This window comes from Pinus tabuliformis, chromosome Q (assembly GCF_031772625.1).
Source record: "Pinus tabuliformis cultivar Carrire ecotype Pingquan chromosome Q, CPIR1, whole genome shotgun sequence".
NCBI lineage: Eukaryota > Viridiplantae > Streptophyta > Pinopsida > Pinales > Pinaceae > Pinus > Pinus tabuliformis.
This window is the reverse complement of record NC_142296.1, coordinates 226,385,177-226,410,047: the sequence shown is the minus strand read 5'-3', so window position 1 is coordinate 226,410,047 and position 24,871 is coordinate 226,385,177.

The window sequence follows — 24,871 nt, the reverse complement described above, 5'->3', positions numbered from 1 at the left end:
ACCAGTCTCAGCTGACCCGAAGTCAGCGTCATAGCATGTACAACTCCTACCACTGGTCCCAGACCAGTATCATTGATCCCAGATCAATGGAGGACATCCTAGCGTAGGGAGTACAGTAGATACAACGATGCGTCCATCGGTACTACTATGGTCCCTAACTTCATTTCCCTGCTCATTGATCAGATGAGAGGTACTTCCCATGAGTCCCAGACTGCATGGGTAGGATGCCTCGACAGGAGAACTTAATCAATCCTGTCCTCACAGGAGAACACATCAATCCTGCTACAATCGCCATGGAGAACACATCAATCCAGGTTTCCATGGAGAACACATCAATCCAGGCCTCACAAGAGAACACATCAATCCTGCTACAATCGCCATGGAGAACACATCAATCTAGGCCTCACAGGAGAACACATCAATCCTGCTACAATCACCATGGAGAACACATCAATCCTGCTACAATCGCCATGGAGAACACATCAATCCAGGCCTCACAGGATAACTAATCATCCTACTACACAAGAGAGCGAATCATCTTGTCCCACAAGAGAGCGAATCATCTTGTCCCACAAGAGAGCGAATCATCTTGTTTCAGTGCGCACCACCAGGGGAGGGTGAGTTACACTGTGGTCGTATGTTGCTCCAATAGAATTGCAAGCCCCCCAAAGCTCCTAGAGCTCAATGTATGCAGCATGCAAGACCCTTTTACAAAGGTCTCTCGATGACTCCAAGTCGTTCGGGAAAATCACAAATTTGATCTTTCCTCAGGGCTCTGTCCTGTACATCATCTCAGTGTGATGGAGCCTCCTTGGTCATCGACTTACGATATCCCAGATAAGGCAGTAATTGATGTCTATCTGCTGGAGCAATTGTCAAATACGAGATTCCTCAACAATCGAATCCCATCTCTGGTTGTCACAGAGATTCACAGTGGTATTCATCATGTGTACAAACAGCTCACTGAAGAGCTTCAGCAAACAGACTGCCTCACAGAAGGCCATACTATAAGCAATGTATTCTGCCTTGGTGGTGCTCAGAGTCACCGACTTCTGCTTCTTGCTCATCCAGGATATCAAGGCAGATTCCAAAGAGAGACAGCACTGGGAAGTGCTCTAGTGATCCTCCATACTCCCTGCCCACTCATCATTCGAATAATCATGTGGTTTCATATTTCCACCAGTGTATCTCAATCCATGAGAGATTGTGCCCTGAAGATATCTTAGAAGATTCTTGGCACCAATCTAGTGAGGCTCAACCAAATATGAGCTCACCATGCTAACTGCAACACAGATGTCTGGACAGAGGTTCTCCAAGAACATCAACGTGAATGAGTTTATGAAACTCAAAGGCATTTCCCAAATCTGGTCCGACATCATTACCATATAACTTATGAAAGTTAAGATCCTTGAGGCAGTCACAAGCTTGCAGCTTATCTTCTCACATTCAAAATCCAACTCCCTCTGTCTCCTATAAATGAGAGGGTCTGCACCTGTCAGAGAGGTTTATCATCCACAACCTTCGAGTAATGGTTTGGATCGGTTTCACTCCTAGTGAATCTCAGCTGCATTAGACAGCTATCAATCCTCTCATATTATGCCGGAGGTGTTTTTCTTCAAGCCATAGAGGGCTTTCTTCCATCTGTATACATGAGATTCCTTGATCATGATTCTCAAACTCCTCGGGTTGTTCCAAACCTGTGAACCTGCTGCTTGAGGGGAATGGTACCCTTATAATATTTTCCTTTGGTACATTTCAGACATGTACCTTCATGCTTCCTTTTTGAATTCAGGCATCCTAGTCACCATTTGACTCACAGACCTCTAGAGCTGAGTCAATGGACATGGTCCCCAGTGGACTTCCTGCAACTTGATACAACCCTGAACTCAAAAACATCTTTAAAAGATCTATTTTCAAACACGTACCTTTCCATCGATAAGTGCCACCCTGCAACCTTTGACTTCCATTTCCGAGATGGACATCAGGTTCGATCAGGTACATAAAAGAGATTTTGGGGTTCCTTGCTTTCGTGGAGGAGTCGACCATTTCCTTGATGACTTGCATTACTAGTCATTCTTTTGATCATTGAAGATGTCCCAGGAATGATTGTTATCTTCATCAAGAGATGTGTCTCTGCCATTCGGACACTCCTTCGCATAACGGCCAAACTTATTTCAACAAGGCATCCGCCTTTCCTTCCACCCTTAGATCTGAACTTCCCAATGAAGTGACCTTAAGATGGACCATTCTGATAACGTTCTCTTCTTTGACTTCACCCTAGGTGAATTATGAGGAACCCATTGATCCTTCTGTCTTGTCCCAACTATCTTTGGAGATTGCTCTTTCACTCTTGCTTGGGCATTGTCTTCACCTCAGCTCTGATACCATGTTAACTTTAGGTATGTTCTATGCTAGAGCAATTTATTTAAATTTTCACAGTTAGCAATCACATCAGCATTATGATAAACTATAGATAGAACATAAATATAAAACGCAGAAGACAAGCCAAGACAAGAGGACACAAGATGTGGCGCAAGCCAGGGACAAACCCCACAATGTGTGGGGAAACCCTTTGATCAAATCTTCTTTTATCTTCAAAGTTCAGCGCAGAGAGAGAGAGAGAGAGAGAGATAGTACATTTACAACAGAAGTCAACACTTTGACTTATCTAGATCTAGCATAGATCATTTCGTATAGCGATGAGATCAGTTGAAGACATTCTGCTTCAACTGATTCTCAAGGTGACTCCTTCACCTATCATTCTACTGTATCTTGTCCATGTGTTGTAGCTCACCGTGTTACACTGTGATGCACCCATCATCACAATGTTGGTCTTCATGCAGCTGTTGTCCCAGTGTTCATCACTGATGTACATGGTGCCACTGCTGCACCATGCTTACTGCTATCCCAATGTCCTTGTTGCACTGTACTTACTGTTGTCTATGCTTTACTAGTTACATAAATATCATTAATGCAACAACATTTAGGAGCAAAACTTCAATGCTTTCTTTTACTGTATAACTGAGGCTTATCAAACAATCCTTAAGGAATATCATAAGTACCTTCTTTTATCACAGAAAACTAGTTGTCCTAAGGACTCCTATAAGTTTCCCATCAAGCTGTCTCAACACATACAAAATGCACTTCAGAATATGTGCATTATCTCACTGTTTGAGGGTAATTAGGCTGCCGTAATTATGGACTGGTTAGGGCACCCAACCATAGTCCCTAACAACCCTTAAACTAACCCAGAATTGCTTCTTCTTACTGCGGCTGTCCTCCAGTAGGGTGCTGCCTTCCACGCTACTCTTTAAGGGAAGTTTCAAGCCCAATGCACAAACCTTTCAACCCAAAAATGACTGCGGCATTCTCTTAACAGAACTATTCACCCTTCAACAATGCTCTGAGACAGTCCTTTCATTCTCAGCCTTCAAGATCAAGACTACAACCCGCAAGACAACACATCGGCCTGCCTGAAACAACGTTCCATTCCTCGTTGTCCTATCCTTTGCTTGTTGTGCGTATTAGGGTCTATTTGTTGCGGATGTAGAGCCTCCCTCTGGCTATGGGTTAGAGCCTCTTAGATCTGCGGGTAGGTATTCTTTTGATGTTTTCTTAGCTATGTCTTTAGGGCTATTCTAGAATTGCGGCTAGGGCTTCTTTTGCTACGTATTAGAGTCTCCTCAATGGCTGTGGATCTAGCCTTACCCAAGCCTTCCTTTGTTGCGGATAGGGCCTTCCCTTTAGCTGCATATGAGGCCTCCTTTACTGCGGCCAGATCTTCTTCAACTGCGTACAAGTGTCTCTCCCTTCAACTGCTGTTTAGTTGACTGCGGCTAGGGCTTATTGGGCCATCGTATATTATTCTATTACGTTGACTGCGTATCAATGTCCAGCATTACGTTGACTGTGTAGAGAGTGTATATATCATGAACCATAAACAACGTAATATGTCCAGCGTATAAACACCATTTCACTTCCACACTTAACTGTGCGTATAGTTGCTGGATTAGGGCATCGTACTTGTAGCTAGGGCATCATACTCTTTAGTATCTCTTCTCCAAAACCCAAGACGTGGAGAGGAGATCACCTAAATAGTGTTTCCACTAATGACTCCAAATCCTCTCTTATTTATACTAAAAACGTAGAGGTTGAATAGACACGTCGGTTGGGCTTCTAGAGCCTACATAAGAGCTGGTCGGCTTGATAATAATTACATAAACAAAATAAATTCAGATCTCCATAAATACTTATCAGAATCGGATGATCTTTGGATCAATCCTACACCTCTCGATGAGAGGGATCCAATGAAAATGTCATCTGCCATAAATAAGCCGACCCACATGGAGTTTTGCCCTAGTTGCCAATTTAACACTCCCTCTCAACTAGGGAGAACTCCATCCACTGATCCATATGTACGACTGTACTATCTCTGCCACTAGTGCCTTGCACTACTCTGCCTAGCTCTGCTGGGTCTACTCAGTTCTGTTGGCTTTGCTCTGCTCTACTCTGCTCTGCTGGCTCAGCTCTGTTCTGCTCAGCGCTGCTGGCTCTACTAGCTCTGCTCTGCTCAACGCTGTTGGCTCTACTCTACTTAGCTCAACTCTGCTAGCTTTGTGCACTGCTCTGCTCAGCTCAGCTCTGCTAGCTTTGCTCTGCTCAGCGCTGTTGGCTCTACTGGCTCTGCTCTGCTTAGCTCTACTAGCTCTGCTCTGCTCAGCTCTGCTAGCTTTGCTCTGCTGGCTCTGCTCTGCTCTGCTCATCTCCGCTGAACTATGAAGAAGAAGAATTGATCGAGAATGAGTCATATCATTCTCCACTGACTTGAAGTCAGTCTCAGAGTGCATACCACTAGTCCCAGACCAGTCTCAACTGACCCGAAGTCAGCTTCATAGTAAGTACCACTCCTATCACTGGTCCCAGACCAGTATCGCAGTCTCAGAGAGTGTACCACTGGTCCCAGACTAGTATCAATCGACCCGAAGTCAGTGTCATAGTATGTACCACTCTCACTGGTCCCAGAACAGTACTGCACTGACACGAAGTCTGTCTCGGAGTATGTACCACTGGTCCCAGACCAGTCTCAGCCAACCCGAAGTCAGCGTCATAGTATGTACAACTCCTACCACTGGTCCCAGACCAGTATCATTGATCCCAGATCAATGGAGGACATCCTAGCGTAGGGAGTACGGTAGATACAACGATGCGTCCATCGGTACTACTATGGTCCCTAACTTCATTTCCCTGCTCATTGATCAGATGAGAGGTACTTCCATGAGTCCTAGACTGCATGGGTAGGATGCCTCGACAGGAGAACTTAATCAATCCTGTCCTCACAGTAGAACACATCAATCCTGCTACAATCGCCATGGAGAACACATCAATCCAGGCTGCCATGGAGAACACATCAATCCAGGCCTCACAGGAGAACACATCAATCCTGCTACAATCGCCATGGAGAACACATCAATCCAGGCCTCACAGGAGAACACATCAATCCTGCTACAATCGCCATGGAGAACACATCAATCCTGCTACAATCGCCATGGAGAACACATCAATCCAGGCCTCACAGGAGAACTAATCATCCTACTACACAAGAGAGTGAATCATCTTGTCCCATAAGAGAGCGAATCATCTTGTCCCACAAGAGAGCGAATCATCTTGTTTCAGTGCGCACCACCAAGGGAGGGTGAGTCACCCTGTGGTCGTATGTTGCTCCAATAGAACTGCAAGCCCCCAAAGCTCCTAGAGTTCAATGTATGCAACATGCAAGACCCTTTTACAAAGGTCTCTCGACGACTCCAAGTCGTTCGGGAAAATCACAAATTTGATCTTTCCTCAGGGCTCTGTCCTGTACATCATCTCAGTGTGATGGAGCCTCCTTGATCATCGACTTACCATATCCCAGATAAGGCAGTAATTGATGTCTATCTGCTGGAGCAATTGTCAAATACAGGATTCCTCAATAATCGAATCCCATCTCTGGTTGTCACAGAGATTCACAGTGGTATTCATCATGTGCACAAACAGCTCACTGAAGAGCTTCAGCAACCAGACTGCCTCACAAAAGGCCATACTATCAGCAATGTATTCTGCCTTGCTGGTGCTCAGAGTGACCGACTTCTGCTTCCTGCTCATCCAAGATATCAAGGCAGATTCCAAAGAGAGACAACACTGGGAAGTGCTCTAGTGATCCTCCATACTGCCTGCCCACTCATCATTCGAATAATCATGTGGTTTCATATTTCCGCCAGTGTATCACAATCCATGAGAGATTGTGCCCTGAAGATATCTTAGAATATTCTTGGCACCAATCTAGTGAGGCTCAACCAAATATGAGCTCACCATGCTAACTGCAACACAGATGTCCGGACGGAGGTTCTCCAAGAACATCAATGCGAATGAGTTTATGAAACTCAGAGGCATTTCCCAAATCTGGTCCGACATCATTACCGTATAACTTCTGAAAGTTAAGATCCTCGAGGCAGTCACAAGCTTGCAGCTTATCTTCTCACATTCAAAATCCAACTTCCTCTGTCTCCTATAAATGAGAGGGTCTGCACCTGTCAGAGAGGTTTATCATCCACAACCTTCGAGTAATGGTTTGGATCGGTTTCACTCCTATTGAATCTCAGCTGCATTAGACAACTATCAATCCTCTCATATTATGCCGGAGGTGTTTTTCTTCAAGCCATAGAGGGCTTTCTTCCATCTGTATACATGAGATTCCTTGATCATGATTCTCAAACTCCTCGGGTTGTTCCAAACCTGTGAACCTGCTGCTACGGTACCCTTATAATATTTTCCTTTGGTACATTTCAGACATGTACCTTCATGCTTCCTTTTTGAATTCAGGCATCCTAGTCACCATTTGACTCACAGACCTCTAGAGCTGAGTCAATGGACATGGTCCCCAGTGGACTTCCTGTAACTTGATACAACCCTGAACTCAAAAACATATTTAAAAGATCTATTTTCAAACATGTACCTTTCCATCGATAAGTGCCACCCTGCAACCTTTGACTTCCATTTCTGAGATGGACATCAGGTTCGATCAGGAACATAAAAGAGATCTTGGGGTTCCTTGCTTTCGTGGAGGAGTCGACCATTTCCTTGATGACTTGCATTACCAGTCATTCTTTTGATCATTGAAGATGTCCCAGGAATGATTGTTATCTTCATCAAGAGATGTGTCTCTTCCATTTGGACACTCCTTCGCATAACGACCGAACTTATTTCAACAAGGCATCCACCTTTCCTTCCACCCTTAGATCCGAACTTCCCAATGAAGTGATCTTAAGATGGACCATTCTGATAACATTCTCTTCTTTGACTTCACCCTAGGTGAATTATGAGGAACCCATTGATCCTTCTGTCTTGTCCTAACTGTCTTCGGAGATTGCTCTTTCACTCTTGCTTGGGCATTATCTTCACCTCAGCTCTGATACGATGTTAGAAGTCGCTCGAGCATCAACCACTGCTACAAACCCTGACATTTCAGAACAATCTACCATTGAACCTCCTGAAGTCAAATCTCTGATTCACAAACTTCAGCGATTTTCTATTTCTCCTCAAAGGCATGATAAATCTCAAGGCAGCGTGACTTCACAATATAACCCTGCTCATCCCCTGACCAGATTAAAGAGTGAAAAGTTTGGCGTTCAACCAACCGAATTACATCTTCCCACAAGGAAAAGAGCAAGGAAATCACCTAAGGAGTCCGATAGCGAGACTCTTTCGTCATCATCATCCATCTCAACTTCTTCACCGCGAAGTCAACCATCCACTCCTCCACTTCAAATCATTATCCATCCATCCACTGGAACCCCCACAACTCCTCCTCAATCATCTGCAATCGTAATATCCTCATCTTCCCAACTGCAGGGATCATCTTCTGCACTTTCCTCTGTTAGTTCAGCAATGGCCCAATCTCCATGGAATAACCCTGGGGCAGTCTTAATGCCTGCACCCTTGAGTCAAATACTGGCCCATCCTGAGAAATGGCTGCCTAAGTTTAATCTCGAGGCAGGCATGCTAGCAGAAGAGCACATAAACAACTTTATGCTATCCATTAATCTCAATGGGGTTACTAATGAAGATGCTGTTGTTCGACTATTTCCTTATACTCTGCAAGGAACAGCTGGATCATGGTATTTCTCATTACCTTCTGGATCCATCACTAGTTGGGACATCTTCCAAGAGCAATTTCTGACCAAGTTTGGTGATGATAGGTCTATGGCAACGCTAATCAACGACCTATCTAACCTTAGGGCCGAGGCAAGAGAGCCCATCAAAAATTTCAATTTACGTTTCAGCAAAATCCTAAACAAAATTCCCACTGCTTCCCAGCCCAGCGAAGAAGTACGAAGTGAATGGTATATCACTGCTCTACCATCAAACATAGCAATCTTCATGGACAAGGCTAATAAAACAACCTTAGCCAAAAACATGAAAGAAACAATAGCGGTAGAGAAACGTATAATAGCCTTAGAAGAAATCCGCGATAGAGGAACGGAAATCCAAGAAAGTCACCTTCAAGGAAGATTCCAAGAAGAAACAAACAAAAGATCCATTCAATTTGGAAGGATTGCAGAAAGTTCTAAAGACCATGTCCAATGAAATGGTCGACATCAAGAAGCAAGTAGCAGAACTTTTGTTTTTGTAGATCTTCCCACTTCGTGTAGTCCCAAACATTAATTTATTCGTATAACCCGCTTTTCACACAATAGCATCTTAATCCAAGTGTTCAAATATTTGATATACTTACCTCACGGCCCTTTGAAGAAACGTCGCTCCACCTCATTGTAGCTGATGGTCGTGTCTACCACGAACTCAGTGATAAATCCTCCTATAATTTGGTTGAGCCAATGGTCCACAGCTCGCACGATCTTATCTCCTAGCGCTTCTTGCCCGTGCACTAATTCTGGAGTCCACACGATTGGTTTGTCGAGCCTACACCTTCCCTAATTCTCTGCCAGCTTCACGATCCACTCATATAGCACAAAAGGAAAGGATGTAAAGAAAATTTCGTGGATTTCCGTATACAAGTAGCGCTCCAATCACTGTTCGTTAGATACTCGCAGATTTCTATTTTCCTGCGCGAACTCGTGAATCTTCTTGTCCAACCACCCTTCAATTTCTTTTTTTGTTGGATTCTAGTGGCACGACATCAAACATCCCTTATGCAAATCCTGGTCCCGCTAACAAAACCATTTGTTAGCTTGTATGGGCCTGACCCAGGTTCAGAGGTGATTTAGCCAAACAAATCCTGGTACTATTGGCTTTTTTGGCAACAATCCGTGGAGCACGGACTGAGGTCTCACTTGAAGTAGTATGTGAGGGTGCTAGAACCAGGTTTCCGCACCCTAAGGATGTCTAATGAGCTTCTTTTGGTCCGCGGTTTGACCCTGCGTGCACGTCGCTACGTGCATCTATTAGTCCCTTACAACCTGTGATGCTGCCTTTGCGCAACCCTACTCGGGGTGCGATCTGTATTATACCCAAGTTCCTTACTATTTAACCTATTATTACCCGATTACTTAACTTATTTGTGTAAGACTAGTGATAATTAACAATATATGCAGTAATCATCTAAGTGTGCGCGATAAACAAAATAGTATAAATGTAAAGGAGGCAATACACAAACAAATGCACATAATTTGGAATCAACTTCTCTTTATTAGTCTTCATTCAAGGTTACAGACTCAACACCGCCCTGCGCACTCAGTTGCAGTGGTCCGCGCACTTGGCTGTGGACTCTACTAGGCCTCTGTGCACTCAGCTACAAAGCCTCTTCCTACTACTACAACCCAATACACTTAGACTCTTACTCTATGCTCAAACCATTCATATTCATCTATTTCCTCTCTTCGCTATCTTTACAACTTAGAGCCTCGCTCTATTTATACAATCCCATAGTCCGTGGACCATGGGTAGGCCGACATGATAATACATTACATTACAATATTTAGGGCGGACAACTCTATGACTCAACCTATACTTCGCGCCCGCAATTCGCGGAGTCTTACAATACATCTGACCAAAACATGGGCTTTGAGCCCCAAAACATGCTGTGGGGGGATTCCATGCCCAACAGTGACATTTAAAAAAAGTATTTATTTATAAATTATTTTATAAATTTAACAATTATATTAAAATGAGATTAAAATAGTCTTTTCATTTATTTTTAAACATTGTAAAGTCCATACTTCACCCTTTTTTAATTATTTTTTATTTAATATGCTTTAATTAGCTTCACCATTTATATATATTATTATTAAATTAATAATTATTTTATAATAATAATAATAATAATAATAATAAAATCTCAACATCAGAACAAGTTAATGATTTATGAATTTTCTTTATTTGTAAAATAAAAAATCTAATTCATTAACTATATATTTCACCTCTTTAAATTTAAATTTATAGCCTTTAAAAAAAACCACATATTCTTAAATAATATTATATCGTATAAATTATTAGGAAAAATATTATAATTACTATGTTGTCTACATATCACAATATAAATATACTTCCAAACTACATTTTACAAGTTGGTGGGGCCATGAAGTATTACCCATGCTCCAAGTTATGATTTATTGGTGGGGCCATGAAGTATTACCCATGCTTCATGTTATGATTTATTGGTGGGTCAACAGAGTTATATGAGATTTGATTTTTGGCATATTTAATAAGATAACATGTGTTCTTAGGTCCATACTTTATTTAATTACATAACAATAGCATGCGACAATAACATCAATACATCTGTATGCTATTCTCTAAGACACCACGTATAGCTTTTAAGACATTGATCTTGAGAATTATATATATATATATATATATATATATATATATATATATATATATATATATATATATATTTTAAGGATAGAAAAATATCTTGAAGTTTAAAAACATTGGCTTATCTCACTAGTCTCTAATATGCAAACTATAAAATGTTTATTGATATATTTGTAAAATTATTCAAGTTTATAATGATTTTATATAGAGTCTCTATATAATGTTCAAGATTCTTAAGGTAAAATAATTTTATATTGTAAAATTTGGGCGAATTATTTTAGAAAAAATGTAACTTGGCAAATCTTTTTTTTGGAAAAATCATGGAAAATTAGCCCAATTGCAAATATTAGCCACTAAAATTTTCCATGTACCTATATATATATATATATATATATATATATATATATATATATATATATATATATATATATATATATATATATATATATATCTTTTTTCTTTTTTTTTCTTTTCCTTTTTCTTTAATATAACCCCATTGAGTAGAAACATATTTATAGTTATCACACCAAGGGCCAATTTCACACTACAATATTCAATCTACCCCAATCACTCATACTCAATAAACTTAATGGTATAGTCAACTACTACCTAACACTTGTTTATTTAAAATATCAAAAATATATTCAAAAGCAAGCATTTATAGACCTCCCCCCACACACACATATGGGTTGGATTTGAAATTGTTGAATATTTTAATGTCTCACAAACAATGGAATGGATCTATTATCCATTAAAATGGAATGGATTTAGTTATTTGAACATATTTATCTTTTTATCATGAATCTATTTAAGCGAGTTTACTTATTACAATGATATATTGGGTAGATTTATTATTTGTTGAGCAAGCATCCTCCAACTTAAGGCTTCAAGCATTGTTGTACTTCTCGTTTCTTTTGGAATAATGTAATTGTTGAAGTGTGTCACTCTTTTTTATCTATTTGTTTCTTTCTAGCATAATTTTCTTCTTTACCTTTTTCAAGTTTCTATAAGGATGAATAATATTTTGGAAAAACTAATATTGGGACATTAGGGAAGAACTTTTAAATGAACCCTAGTATATCTATGTGATTATCTAGATTTAAAAATTAACATGATCATAACACATAGAAAATGATAAAAGAAAAGGATAATAAATTTCAAAATAATGTGTTGAACTCAATATCTAAAATTCACATTTCCATGGACAATGTACACGTAAAATCCAATTAATTTTGGGAAAAGAAAAAAAGAAAATTAAACCAACAAATAGAGAAATAAGAAGAAATTAAAAAAAACGAGTTACAAAACTAAAGAAACATTTGCAAGAATTGATAAAAGTCTTCTAACTCTAGTCATATTACCTCACAAGAGCCATTGTTGACATCAAAGTTAAGGAGCTTGGGGAGATTATTTTTCCTCATTGGTTGCAAAGTTAAATATTGACATCCAACCATCCAAGGAGGAAACAAACAATCTTCTTAAATTCAAGCATGTGTGCAACACCATGAGCTCTAATATTTAAGCCTTATCATATGCTAGTGTTACACTAAAAAATGTCACCTTGACTACTTACAGTTAGTATGGCTCGAATCAACAGTCATGCTACCCTCTTAGGCAAGTCTTTATGCCTCTGTTATCCATCTCAAACTCAAAGAAGAGAGAAAGTCTTGTAAAAACTATGTTTATCTCTGGGGTCGCAGGTTCTCTCTAGCCTTACCTGCGGGGACGCAGGTCATGTTCACAAAAACTGCGTCCATGGACGCTCTGTATGTTAAAGGACAGGTGCGTCCTTCTGTAAAAGGCAAAATGCGCAAGTTTTATCTTGAAAAAGTTACTTGTGGTTACTTCTAGAACATTCTAGAGGTCGGTTTGATGAAATGGATGCGACTCCAGTTGGTTCATGTATCTCTATTAAGAGGGGACTTATCCCATCAATAAGGGAGCTATCCCACCCATAGAGGGGGATGATCCCATTGATAGTGGACCTGAATAACCTCTTTACAGCACTATAAATAAAGGCATTGAGCCAGAAGGAGAAGAGGTTGGAGCTATACATTTTCTTTGGGTAAATGCTGCAGGATTTAGGTCTTCCATTAGAACCTTTGTGAGGAGAGATTGTCTTTACATGATTCTACTTGGAAGTGGGTGAGCTTTGTCAAAGTAGAGGAAAACACTTGATGGACCCTGGGAGGAACTTGCACAACACCAAGGCCAGGTTGTAAGAGTTTCTTTGTTTCGTTATTAATACAAACTGGTTTATTTTTCTCAATAGCTTGTGTTAATGAGTTATTTCATGTGTTCCTTGGTCTGCATGTTGAATCTATGTTTTATTATATGAAATACAGGTGCTCAGTAATTGTTTGATTGTTAGTGGTTGCAGAAATTGACTTGAAGGAAGAGCTCATCCGGATTGGCAAGAACGGACTACAACAACAGTGTTTTGGAATAAGGTAAGCCTAAACACTTGTACTTTTCATGTTATAAAAGGTAGATTTAGAGAAAGATCACTCCATTTTGTCTTGTTTGTCGCTAGCGAGTTTATACTCCTAGGGAGGTCAGTTGTGTCAGCCCAAATGACTTTTTCCGCCACGACAAATTGGCGACTCCACTGGGGAATCCATTAATGAGAGAGTCTTTTCCTTTATATGAACTTTGCTTTGAGAAAATCATTTTTATTTTCTGGTTTTTGACTGTGAGAATTAGTATTTGGGTGGCTTAGCTTTAGATTTAGTTAGTTTTGGTTTTTCTTTCTTTTTCCAGAAGGACGCACCCTCTCAGTCTGCACAGTGCGTCCTTGGACGCGCTGTTGCCGTCTGCACAGAGCGGGCCCGCACCTGTGACAACGGGTGGCCTGCGTCTTCCTGTAAAAGTTAAGAAAATTCCATTTTGCTTTAAATTGCTTTTAGATTTTGGTTTTTCTTAGTGTTTTCTGCCCAGATCCTTTAGTACCCTGTCAAGAATTCTCACCTGAACTGGTTTTGTGAGCTTTGAGTGTTTTAGTGGATTTCAACGAAGTTTAGACCTAGGGTTTGATTTTTGGATAGGTTCTGTAGTGACTTTGAGCGTAGAAAGTTGTCCAGCCTTAGATCTCTCTGGTTAGTCAACCTTCTTAGGAGTTGGACCTATCGTAAAGTCTCCTTGTTTGAGCAGCTTGCCATTTAAGTTGTTTTGGGTCGAATTTCGAATTGCTTGTTTATAAAGTGTTGATTTCCATTTTACAAAAAGAACAAAAAGATTAGAATTTTGTTTTGACTAGTTTTTGGTTCTGCAATAAGCTAGTCCTTGATTTGATTGTGATCAAGTAAAACACCTTAGAATAATCATTGTTAGTTTTGACCTTGTTAGAATTGCTTAGAATAAATTTTCCTTTAGTTTGCTTATGAGTGGATTTTCATAGATTTTGATAGTTGTTAAAGATTGCTTTTGGTTATATTAGTTTTATTTGCTTTATTAAAAGAAAATACAAAAACATCTTCTTTAAAAAGTCTTGTTTCAAGTAGCTTTTTGTTTTTCAAAGAAGAAAAGAGTTTTTTCGTGCATGTAAAGAGAAGTTATGTTTTTATGCTTGGAAAAGAAAATCGAATTGTTTCTTTGATTGTCTTCAATTAAGAAGTTGCGTTTATAAAGATTGCATTCTCTCAACTTTTTAGTTAAAACAATTCATCGAAAAAGCAAAGTAGTGGATAAATCATCCTAGGTGCATTTTGTAGTGGTTTCGAGTCGAGTCAACACACCACTAGTTTCACTTCCATCACCTTTTGACTTAAGAAACAACCTTAAAAGTAACGCTTAAATTAAAATTGAACTAGTAACTTTTATTTTCTAGGGTTCTGAAGCACCAACATAGCTTAGGCTAGGGTCTTGGAGTAGGTGAGTACTTAACTCTCCAAGACTATAAAACCAAACAGTTAGTCTATCTTGAGTAGAACAAATCCAATTGTTTCAGTTACATTCTGGGAAAGCTCCTCTTAAAGGAGAAGCACGAGCTCGTGTCCGAACCAGTGAGGGGATCATTCCTCCCTTGTTGGGAACGACGCCAGACAGTACGTATTAAAAACGGTAAACCTCGGATTAACCATTGTCGAGGAGCCAGGGGTCACTTATCGGTAAACCTTGGATTACTGTCAAGGAGCCGGTAAGGGGATTGAGCTTGTTACTCTGCCCTTGCGTGCTGTCGGAGTTTAGACTATTCCCCCAGGTGTAATTGTTGTGATTGGTAACCTTAGTGGCCATAATATCTAGGATTCTACCCAAGGTGACGGTGGAGGGAAGGTCCCACTGTACCTGGAGCAGACGTCGGCTATACTCACTTGGATTTTCTGGGGGGTACGCTTCACTTCGAGACGGTTAAAGTGGAGGTACTTGGTCCAGTCTATTCATTAAGCAGGTTGTCGGTGTAACTGTTCCACCCGCCATTTCTGTACTGAATCCTGCAAGGTTGGACCTAATCACCAACTAGCGCTTTTGGTCCGGAAGATACTGTTTGTGTGTGCTTTGACACTCTAGATTATTTAGGCGTGTGCTTCAAATTTGTTTGGTTCTTTAGAAGACTTAGGTGGTTTGATTTGAAATTTTTTACTTTGTTTTCGTGTGTTGTAGTTAAAAATCATTAATTGTGGCGGAATTACCGAGACGGTCCCGTCGAATTGGGGGCCTGTCTCCTGAAGTTGTTTCTGTGGCCGAATTGTTGAGAAGATCCCGTGAACTCAGGGGTTCACCTCCTCGAGACGACCCCAGTAATTTAGAGGGTTTAAAGGTCCTTGTAACTCCTCCTAGTGGCAGTAGAGTAGGTTCACCTGAAGAAGGAGAATCTTCCTTGGTAGTCCATCCAGATTACCAAAGTTTAGAAACAGGTTACAATCCCGAAGCTGTTACAGTTTCCGAGCTTGCTGGTAGTTTTTCATCTGCCAGTGAAACAGGCGAAGAACCTGAAATTTCCGAACCTGTTACTCCAACTCCTAGTGTTCCTGATTCACCAAGAATAGAAAGAATTATCACCGAAAATCTTCCTGTTGGGTTAATTGCTATAGAAGAACTTGTTCCAGAGGAAGAACTAGGTGTTTCTGATTCTGAAGATATAATTACCCTTGATCTAAGGGAGCGTGAGTCCATCTTTTACAGTCCTCCTAGAAGTGAACCTTGGTACCTTGCTTTAACCAATTTTTTAGACAACTCAGTAGGTTTTTCTACACCTCGTACTCCTTTTCCACCCGGAGGAATTCATAATCCTGTAAATATGTCTGGTCCGTCATCTGTGTTTACGCAAAGTCCTGAATCATTTTTACATGGTGGTCCTTCTGTCCCTGCTGGGTATCAATCACTTTCTGGTACCTTTGCGGGAGCATCTCCTCAACCCGTTGATCTTGGGTTATTAGTTGGAAACAGTGGTAATGTACCATTGAGTATAGGTGATGTTTATATGATGTCAGGTTCAACTCCCGTTAACCAACCTCAAGGTGGCCAATTACCGCCTGGGGGGCAACCTTCGTTAATGCCTGGGGGGCAACCTCAAGGTGCTTCATTCGTGTCTGGGGGGCAACCTCAAGGGTATCAACCCCAGCCTCAATATGTACCCCAAAGTCAACCTCAGTATCAATATCAACCTCAAGGATGGCAACCTCAAGGATGGCAACCTCAAGGGTATCAACCCCAAGGATATCAACCTCAAGGATACCAACCTCAAGGTCAAGGTCAACCCCAGTATTCGTATTTACCTCAAGGTTATCAACCTACGGGTCAATACCCTGGTCAAAGTTATCAACCACCTCAAGGGCAATCATATGGGACTGCACCTTACAGTTATCAACCCTATCCTCAATACGGCTATGGATCTCAGTATCCTCAACCTGTTACGAGTCAGTACCCTGGATTGTTAACATGGGATCCGTCACAGGGTCAACAGATGTTGCAACCAAGTATACAGTCGGCACCTCAAGCAGGACAACCTGTAGTTCCTGGTCCACCCCAGCAACCGCAACCTGTCCAGTCAAGTGTTCAGACCCCTGTAACTTCGGTAGTTACTCAGCCGCCAATTGCACCTGGTACTCCACCTCACATGACTGCAGCAACTACCGCTTCATCTACCATGCTTACTTCTGGAGTATCGGCAGCTCCGGTTTCTACAGTCCCTGTAACCACTCCTCAGACATCTGTTCCGTTGTCTGGACCTACAGTCCAAACCACAGTCCAGATGCCTGTAGGACCACCTGGTACAAGTACGGTTGTTACTACTCAACCTCAATTTTTTCAACCTCCGTACCAGGGACCGTATCAACCTGCGCAAGCTGCCCAACAACCGGCTTACCAGTATCAACCGTATCCTGGGTACACTTATCAACAACCTCAGCAACCCCAGTACGGTCCGGTTAATCCTGGTTTTCCAGGAGGATATAATATCCCCAATGCGATTCCTGTTCCTAGTTATCCTGGATATCCTCCTCCTGGGGCTGGTATTGTGACTCAGAATTTTAGAGATCCTAACCGGCAGTTACCTTTTATTGCAACTTTAGATTTACCTGACTTGACGCGCCTAACGAACGATCCAATTCAATATCAACAGTTCTGGCCGCCAATGCCAAATAAGTTGCCCAGCGATATACCTAAGTTCGAAGGTAAGTCTGGAGAGGATCCATCCAATCACGTGATGACTTACCACCTCTGGTGTGCATCAAATTCCATCTCAGATGATTCCATCCGCTTACGTCTTTTCCAACGTACACTCATTGGTCTCGCAGCCAAGTGGTACATTGAGTTGCCACGGGCCTCTTTTTACAACTTTAGCCAGTTAGCTACCTCGTTCTTAACTCATTTTCAGTTACCAGTCAGATACGATAATGGTACAGAATTATTAACTTCGCTAAAACAATCGACATCCACGTACATTTCTGATCACATCCATGAGTGGAGACGTCGAAGGAGATTAGTGAAAGTTTTTATCCCGGACCAAATCTTAGCTGAATGGTTTGTCAAATCATTATTACCACGAATTACTGAAGATGTAGCCAAGGCCGGAGTAGTTACTGAGGAGCAAGTCATTGCTCAAGCACAGTACCTTGACTTAGTTTATACTCAGTCGGGTACGTTACATGAGAAAATTCCGGATCTTCCCAAGTCAAACCAAATCGCTGCTGCTCCTTCGGGATCTCATGCCGCTGATGGTATGATTGGTATCGTGACTACGAAGAGCAAGAAGAAGTCTTCCAAGGCTTCAACTACTCCAATTATCACTTTGCCTGATTCTCCGACAGGAGAGTCTTCTCCTGAACTCACCGCCGACATTCACGCCGTAGAGTCATCTACGGCCAAACCAAAAAACGGTGGAAAGAAGAAAGGAAAGAAGAAGGCCAAAGCAGACAAGGCTCCAAAGGAGAAAACAGAAAAATCGGAAACCAATGACGAAAAGCGCAAACCTCGTTATCCTTGTCTCATTTGTGAAGAAGATCATTTTACGAGAGACTGCCCTCATCGGGCCGAGGTAGTGAAAATAGTTAAAGGTTCTCCCACTCCTGCTGTGTTAAAAAATCCATTTCCAGAGCAGGAGAATAAGATGATAGGTTCTTCTTCGAATGCCAGTGAAGAACCCATTTTGATGATGTCTCATGTCAGGATTGCGACTCGATCGCAAGATTATGGTAGTAAGGCTCCTGTTGATGGTAAAGAAGCAGAATCTTCTCACTCTAACCCATCAACCTCAACTCCTGGTTCCGATCCACTACAGATCGAAAAACCTAACCCAGACTTAGTGATTAAGCCGCCCGCCAAGGGTGTACTTCGAAGGTCTGCTTTCAACCCACATGCGAGAGCAGCCCAGAATTACAACATTGTTGAAGACTTAGCTGTTTCACCTTCAGCAATGTCGGCACTCGAAGTGCTGCAATCATGTCCAGCGCAACGAAAATTGCTTTTGTCGGCTATTGGAGCTGTCGATGTTCAGGACCCGAACCTAATGATCTTTGATCTAGAAAATAGTACACCACGTCTCCCCCATCAAATGGCTTTCCAAATCCCAGTGATAGTAAAAAACAGGCCTATTCATCGGACTGTGATTGATGAGGGAGCTTCCACGTGTATTATGTCGATTCAATGTTGGAGATCGCTTGGTTCTCCTTCGTTGAACCAATCCCCCACCATCCTTAAGGCCTTTGATGGCCGTGGGTTCCGTCCGTTTGGTATTCTACAAGAATTGCCTATAGGGGTCGAAGGTAAAACCGTTAGTCTGGATGTGGAAGTGGTTGATGCCCCTCTAGACTACAACCTTCTTTTGGGTCGAAGTTGGTCATATGCTATGACAGCGGTCGTTTCATCAGTCTTCAGAGTCATTAAGTTTCCACATAACGGTAAGATCGTGACTATTGATCAGCTGACATACTTTTCATCCGACCCATCCTCTTCAGAAACTATCCAACATGTTGGTAAAACGACACTCCCTTACAAGGACATTGGTGTAGGTTTAGTTAAGGATTCCGGTTTACTGGGAACTTTTCCTCTCCCTCCACTCAATGTAGATCCTTCATTTGCAACAATTCATATGATCACGTCAGAAAACATTATTCATGATGATCCTTGGTATGTTCCCTCTGACTCTGAGCTAGATTCACTCGGTGATGTTATGCCGTTGAGTCCATATGAAATTGCTTATGAGGCTCTTATGTCTTTTACTGATTTTCATTCAACCGAAACCGACCAAATGAATGTGGTCAGTGAAGAGTCACTTTTCACCTCACCTTTAGAACGGATAACGTTTCCCGAAGACGTGTCATCTGACGAACGACTTCGCGAAATCCTAAGTGTAGATGATCTACCATGGGAAGATCTCCATCACAGATCTTCGTTTTTACCTAAGGGCGATGCATTTGAAAATGATTTTTCATCTATCTTTACCGCTGAATATGTCAAAGACGCTCAGGATCCAACGAAACATTCTGATTCAGAGCTGAATTTAGGGAATATTTCTCGTACTATTCCCATTGATATATCAGTGAAGCCCGAATTAAGGAGAACATTCATATAGGTGCCGCATGTACTGAAGAAGAAATCGAAACTTACAAGGCCCTATTCCAAGAATTCCGCGACGTGTTTGCCTGGTCCTACGAGGAAATGCCAGGAATCGATCCTGCCATTGTTGTTCATGAAATCAAAACCTACCCGGATGCTAAACCCATTCGGCAACGGTTGCGTCAGATTCACCCTCGAAAAGCAGCTGCAATTAAAGCAGAAGTCGAAAAGCTGTTGAAAGCAGGTTTCATTTATCCGATCCCGTTAACGGATTGGGTATCGAATATTGTTCTCGTCAATAAAAAACAAGGAACAATAAGAATCTGTATCGACTATAGGGATATCAATCGAGCTTGTCCAAAAGACAACTATCCTACGCCTTATATCGATCAAATAATTGATGATTGTGCCGGAAGTGAGATGTTTTCCATTATGGATGGTTTCTCAGGCTATAATCAAATCAATATTCTACCTGCCGACCAACCAAAAACGGCATTTATTTGTCCATGGGGAACATTTGCTTATTGCAAATTACCTTTTGGGCTTAAGAACGCCGGCGCTACTTTTCAACGGGCCATGTCTTATGCATTTCATGACATCAAGCACATTGTGCAACCCTATCTCGATGATTTGCCTGCTCATTCTTTACACCGAGCTGATCACCTTGTCCATTTACGAGCAATCTTTATGAGGTGTAGGCATTATCGAATTCGGTTGAATCCCCACAAGTGTGTTTTCTGTATAGAAACAGGTCGATTGCTGGGATTTGTTGTTTCCAAAGCCGGCATTCGCGTCGATCCCTCGAAAGTCGAGGCTATCATCCAATTGCCTCCTCCTTCGAGTTTGCGCCAACTCCAAAGTTTGCAAGGGAAAGCGAACTTTTTACGCCGATTCATCCCTAACTACGCCGAGGTCACTAAAGGTTTTACACGGTTGTTGAAACAGAACGTACAATTCTTTTGGGACGAGATTGCCCAACAATCTTTTGATGCATTAAAACACGCGTTGACCCATGCACCGTTATTGCATCCTCCCAACTACAACCAGGACTACTTCTTATACCTCGCAGCTTCGCATTCCACCATTGGAATGGTGTTAGTTCAAGAAGATGAATTCAAGGCAGAGCATGTGATATATTACCTTAGCAGAACCTTAAATCCAACTGAGTTAAAATATTCACATGTGGAGAAATTGGCCCTGGCAGCCGTTCAAGCTGTCCAGCGTTTCCGTCACTACATTCTTCTCCGCAAAACTACTGTTATTTCGGATTGCAACCCTATGATTTATATTTTGACAAAACAACTGCTAGGGGGCAAGTACTCTAAATGGATCGTCATCCTGCAAGAGTTCGACTTGGAGTTTGAGAAGTCCAAGTCTAAGAAATCTTTAGTCTTCGCGGAATTGATGTGTGATTTCCCGAGTGCTGACACAGAGACTGTGGCAGAGGAGTCCATTGCGGACGAATCTTTGTTTCTTATTAGCACTGTAGATCCGTGGTATGGGGATATAATCATCTATCTCCAAACCCAAACCTTTCGGCCTGAAGCTTCCAAAGAAGACCGTCGAAAAATTCGGTTTCAATCCCAGCAATACAGAATTATTGGAGATACACTTTATCGCCTGGGGGCAGACTTAGTTTTTCGACGTTGTTTAACTCATGACGAGGCTGAGAGAGTTTTGAATGATTGTCACTCTGGAGCATGTGGCGGTCATATGTCTGGGTATGCCACAGCTCAGAAGGTGTTGCGCGCTGGCTATTTCTGGCCGTCTATGTTTAAAGATTGTATCCTTGCCGTCAGAAAATGCCACAACTGTCAAGTGTTTGATCGAAAGATGCGCGCTCCACCTGCTCCTCTCCACCCTATAATTGCCGCTGGTCCATTCGCTAAATGGGGTATCGACTTTATTACTTGTAACCCTCACTCGGCCGGGGGGCATGCGTATATCATCCTCGCGGTTGATTATTTTACTAAGTGGGCCGAGGCGATGCCTACATTCGACGCAAGCGGCAAGACAGCTGCAGTTTTCGTATTCAATCATATCATAACTAGGTTTGGTGTCCCACAAGCAATCATTACTGACCATGGGAGCCATTTTCGAAATGTCATGATGACTGAGCTTACAAGCCAGCTTGGTTTGCGCCACGATAGCTCTACACCTTATTATCCGCAAGCCAACGGTTTGGTTGAGTCAATCAACAAAGTTCTAGTCATCATGATTCGACGGATCATTGGTATCCATCGAACGAATTGGCATAACATGTTATTTTCGGCGCTATGGGCATATCGAACTTCAGTGAAAAATTCAACAGGTTTCACCCCTTTCCAGCTAGTTTATGGCTTAGAAGCTGTGTTACCTATTGAATGCGAAATCCCATCACTTCAAATGGCTGTCGAATTACTTCCAGCTACTTCCGAAGAGGAGAAACGGTTGTTATACTTGGCTAAATTAGATGAGACTCGACGTGACGCTACTTTAGCTATCGAGACTCACGCAAAACGAATGAAAGCCCAGTACGATAAAAATGTAACTCCTCGAAGTTTTTCGGAAGGAGACCTAGTACTATTATATGATCAAGCTAACGATAAGCTAGGTGCCGGAAAATTCGTTCCCATGTGGCATGGGCCCTACATTGTAAAGCGAAAGCTAGCAAAAGGGGCTTATGAGTTAGTTGATTTTGATGGGGACTCTTTGGGTAAACCCAGAAATGGACTTTACCTAAAGAGGTATTATGCTTAAAATGATGGATGGAGAAATTTTTAGATAGGTTAGATTTTCTTTCTAGCTAGCAAGCGTGTTAGTTTAGTCTGTGTGCTTAGCTTAGCAAGTGTGGTTTGTCGTCATTATTCTGGCTTATCTTGGTTTTACTCTTGATATTGTAGATGTCGACGCCTCTCCAAACATACATTGGATTTGCTGATGGTGCTTGTCGTAGTACACGGAATATTTCTTCCGCAGCTTGGGTTATCTATTCACCCTCTGACGAGTTAGTTTCTATGCATGGGGTAAGCCTCGGTCAAACAACGAATAACATTGCAGAATACAGTGCAGTGGTTGAATTATTATCCGAATCTATTTCATTTGGAATTCGACGTTTGATTGTGAGGTTAGATTCTGAACTTGTTGTATTACAGCTTAATAGAGTTTATGCCATTAGAAATCCCGTGTTGTTAAGGTTGTTTTTGAGAGTGCGTCTCTTGGAACGTGAATTTGATTACATTGAATATCAACATATTCCAAGGTCCCTGAATACATTAGCAGATGCAATTGCTTCTCGAGTGTTGGACAGACATTTATAATAATCATGCAAGTAAATTTAAAGACATTTCATCATACATGTTAAACAAGATAAGCCGGTAATAGTGATATATATAGATAGAAGTGTGTCCAAAAAATATATACATCGTCTTCGATCATAGGTTGAAAACACCTTATGATCGGCAAAATGATAGTACAAAAAGTCAAAAATGTCACATGTGACTACAAAAGTGACTAGTCAATCACTGGTGGTGCTCTCTGTACGACACCACTGCGCGGGCTACCTTACGCAGAAATCTCCTAAATGGTCCAGGGACTGCAACTACAAAACGTTGAAGCCTGATAGGAATGTCGTCCATAGTAGTCTCAGGTATGTCTACCGTGAGACGATCTAGGTCATGCTCCAACTCAGCTAATACGTCTGCAGCTGCGTCCTGTGGGGCCGGTGCCGGTGCAGCTGGATGTCGTCTATCATAAGGCCGGAGATTGGCTGGACGCTGTGGGCCAACATCTGCATTTTGAAAATTTTACTATTAGTTTGAGACGATATATATGAAAAATAAAAAATACATAACTAGAAAACTTGTGAAAATAAAAGTACCTCTGTCGTCCCATTGTTCTCCCTGTGGAAGAACCATGTCCGGATCACCTCTGAAATCCATTCCGGCATATGGAAAGTCTTGTATCACAAAAAGCTGGCCCTCTAACCAGTCAAAGTAACTGTCTGAGAATCGAACCACTGCCGCGCCCTCGTCAGGATGCCGGGCCATCACCGCAACCCATCAAATAAGCTTTGGCTCCCGAGGACCCAAGTCATCAACAGTGAGTTGCTGAGGGATCAGCATTGGAACTCTCTCCAAGGCAAAGCTCACGACTATAGGCCCATATCCAAAAGTCTTTAGTCGTCCGTTCTTTGCCTTGGTCAGTTGGCTCTTCATATGAGCCGACACAGCTTCACACCAGTTGAAGATGGTGCCTTGGTAACAGTCAACTGCCATCCGCATTTGGGATCCGGAAGCAATGTGTAAAGCGGCCGCGCCGCAAATTCTGGTAACCGTGAACGCAATGACTCTGAGTTCCGGCAGAGCGATGTGTTTTATCTCTACGCCTTTTTTATGGCGAGTCCCGGGTCTGCACCACTCCTCGCGGAGATCATCAAGGGATTGGCCACCCGGCCTGGTCCCCGCAAGATTGAGTTGCTCACCTCTGTTTGGCAAGCCAGTAAGAAAGTATACATCCGAGGGCTCTATCTCGAGCTGGTGCCCTCCTATGTAAAAACATTGATCTTGAACGTTCCATCGCTCAACCAGCCATTCCAAGAATCTTACCTGGCCCCTCATGCCCGGTATGGTCCAATATTTATACAACCCACATGTTCTTAAGGCATCCAAAGAGGGTTGGTGGTTTATTGCAGCTTCATCTTCCTCTACGTGCTCTCTCTCTCTCCAGTCTAACATGATTAATGCCCTGCATATCAAAAAAGACAATTAGAAATTGATTTGAAGAAATTTGGTGGTTTTTTGAGAGAGTTGGGGTTTTCAAATGTGCATTACTCGGAGGACGCACCCCAGCTTTGTAGCACAGGGCGTCCGGACGCAGCTTGCCTGAAGGCGGGCTGCGTCCCCCGACCATTTTCCTGTGTGAGAAAAAGTCGGGGGACGCAGGTCACCCGAAGGGCACCTGCGTCCGCCGAGAGGCGCATTTTAAACCCAAAACCCCCCCAAAAAATGAAACAGAGACCTAAAACTTAATTCTAAATGGATAGAAATGCAGAGTAGGATGTGTAAAATACCTGCGTGAAGCGGCGTTC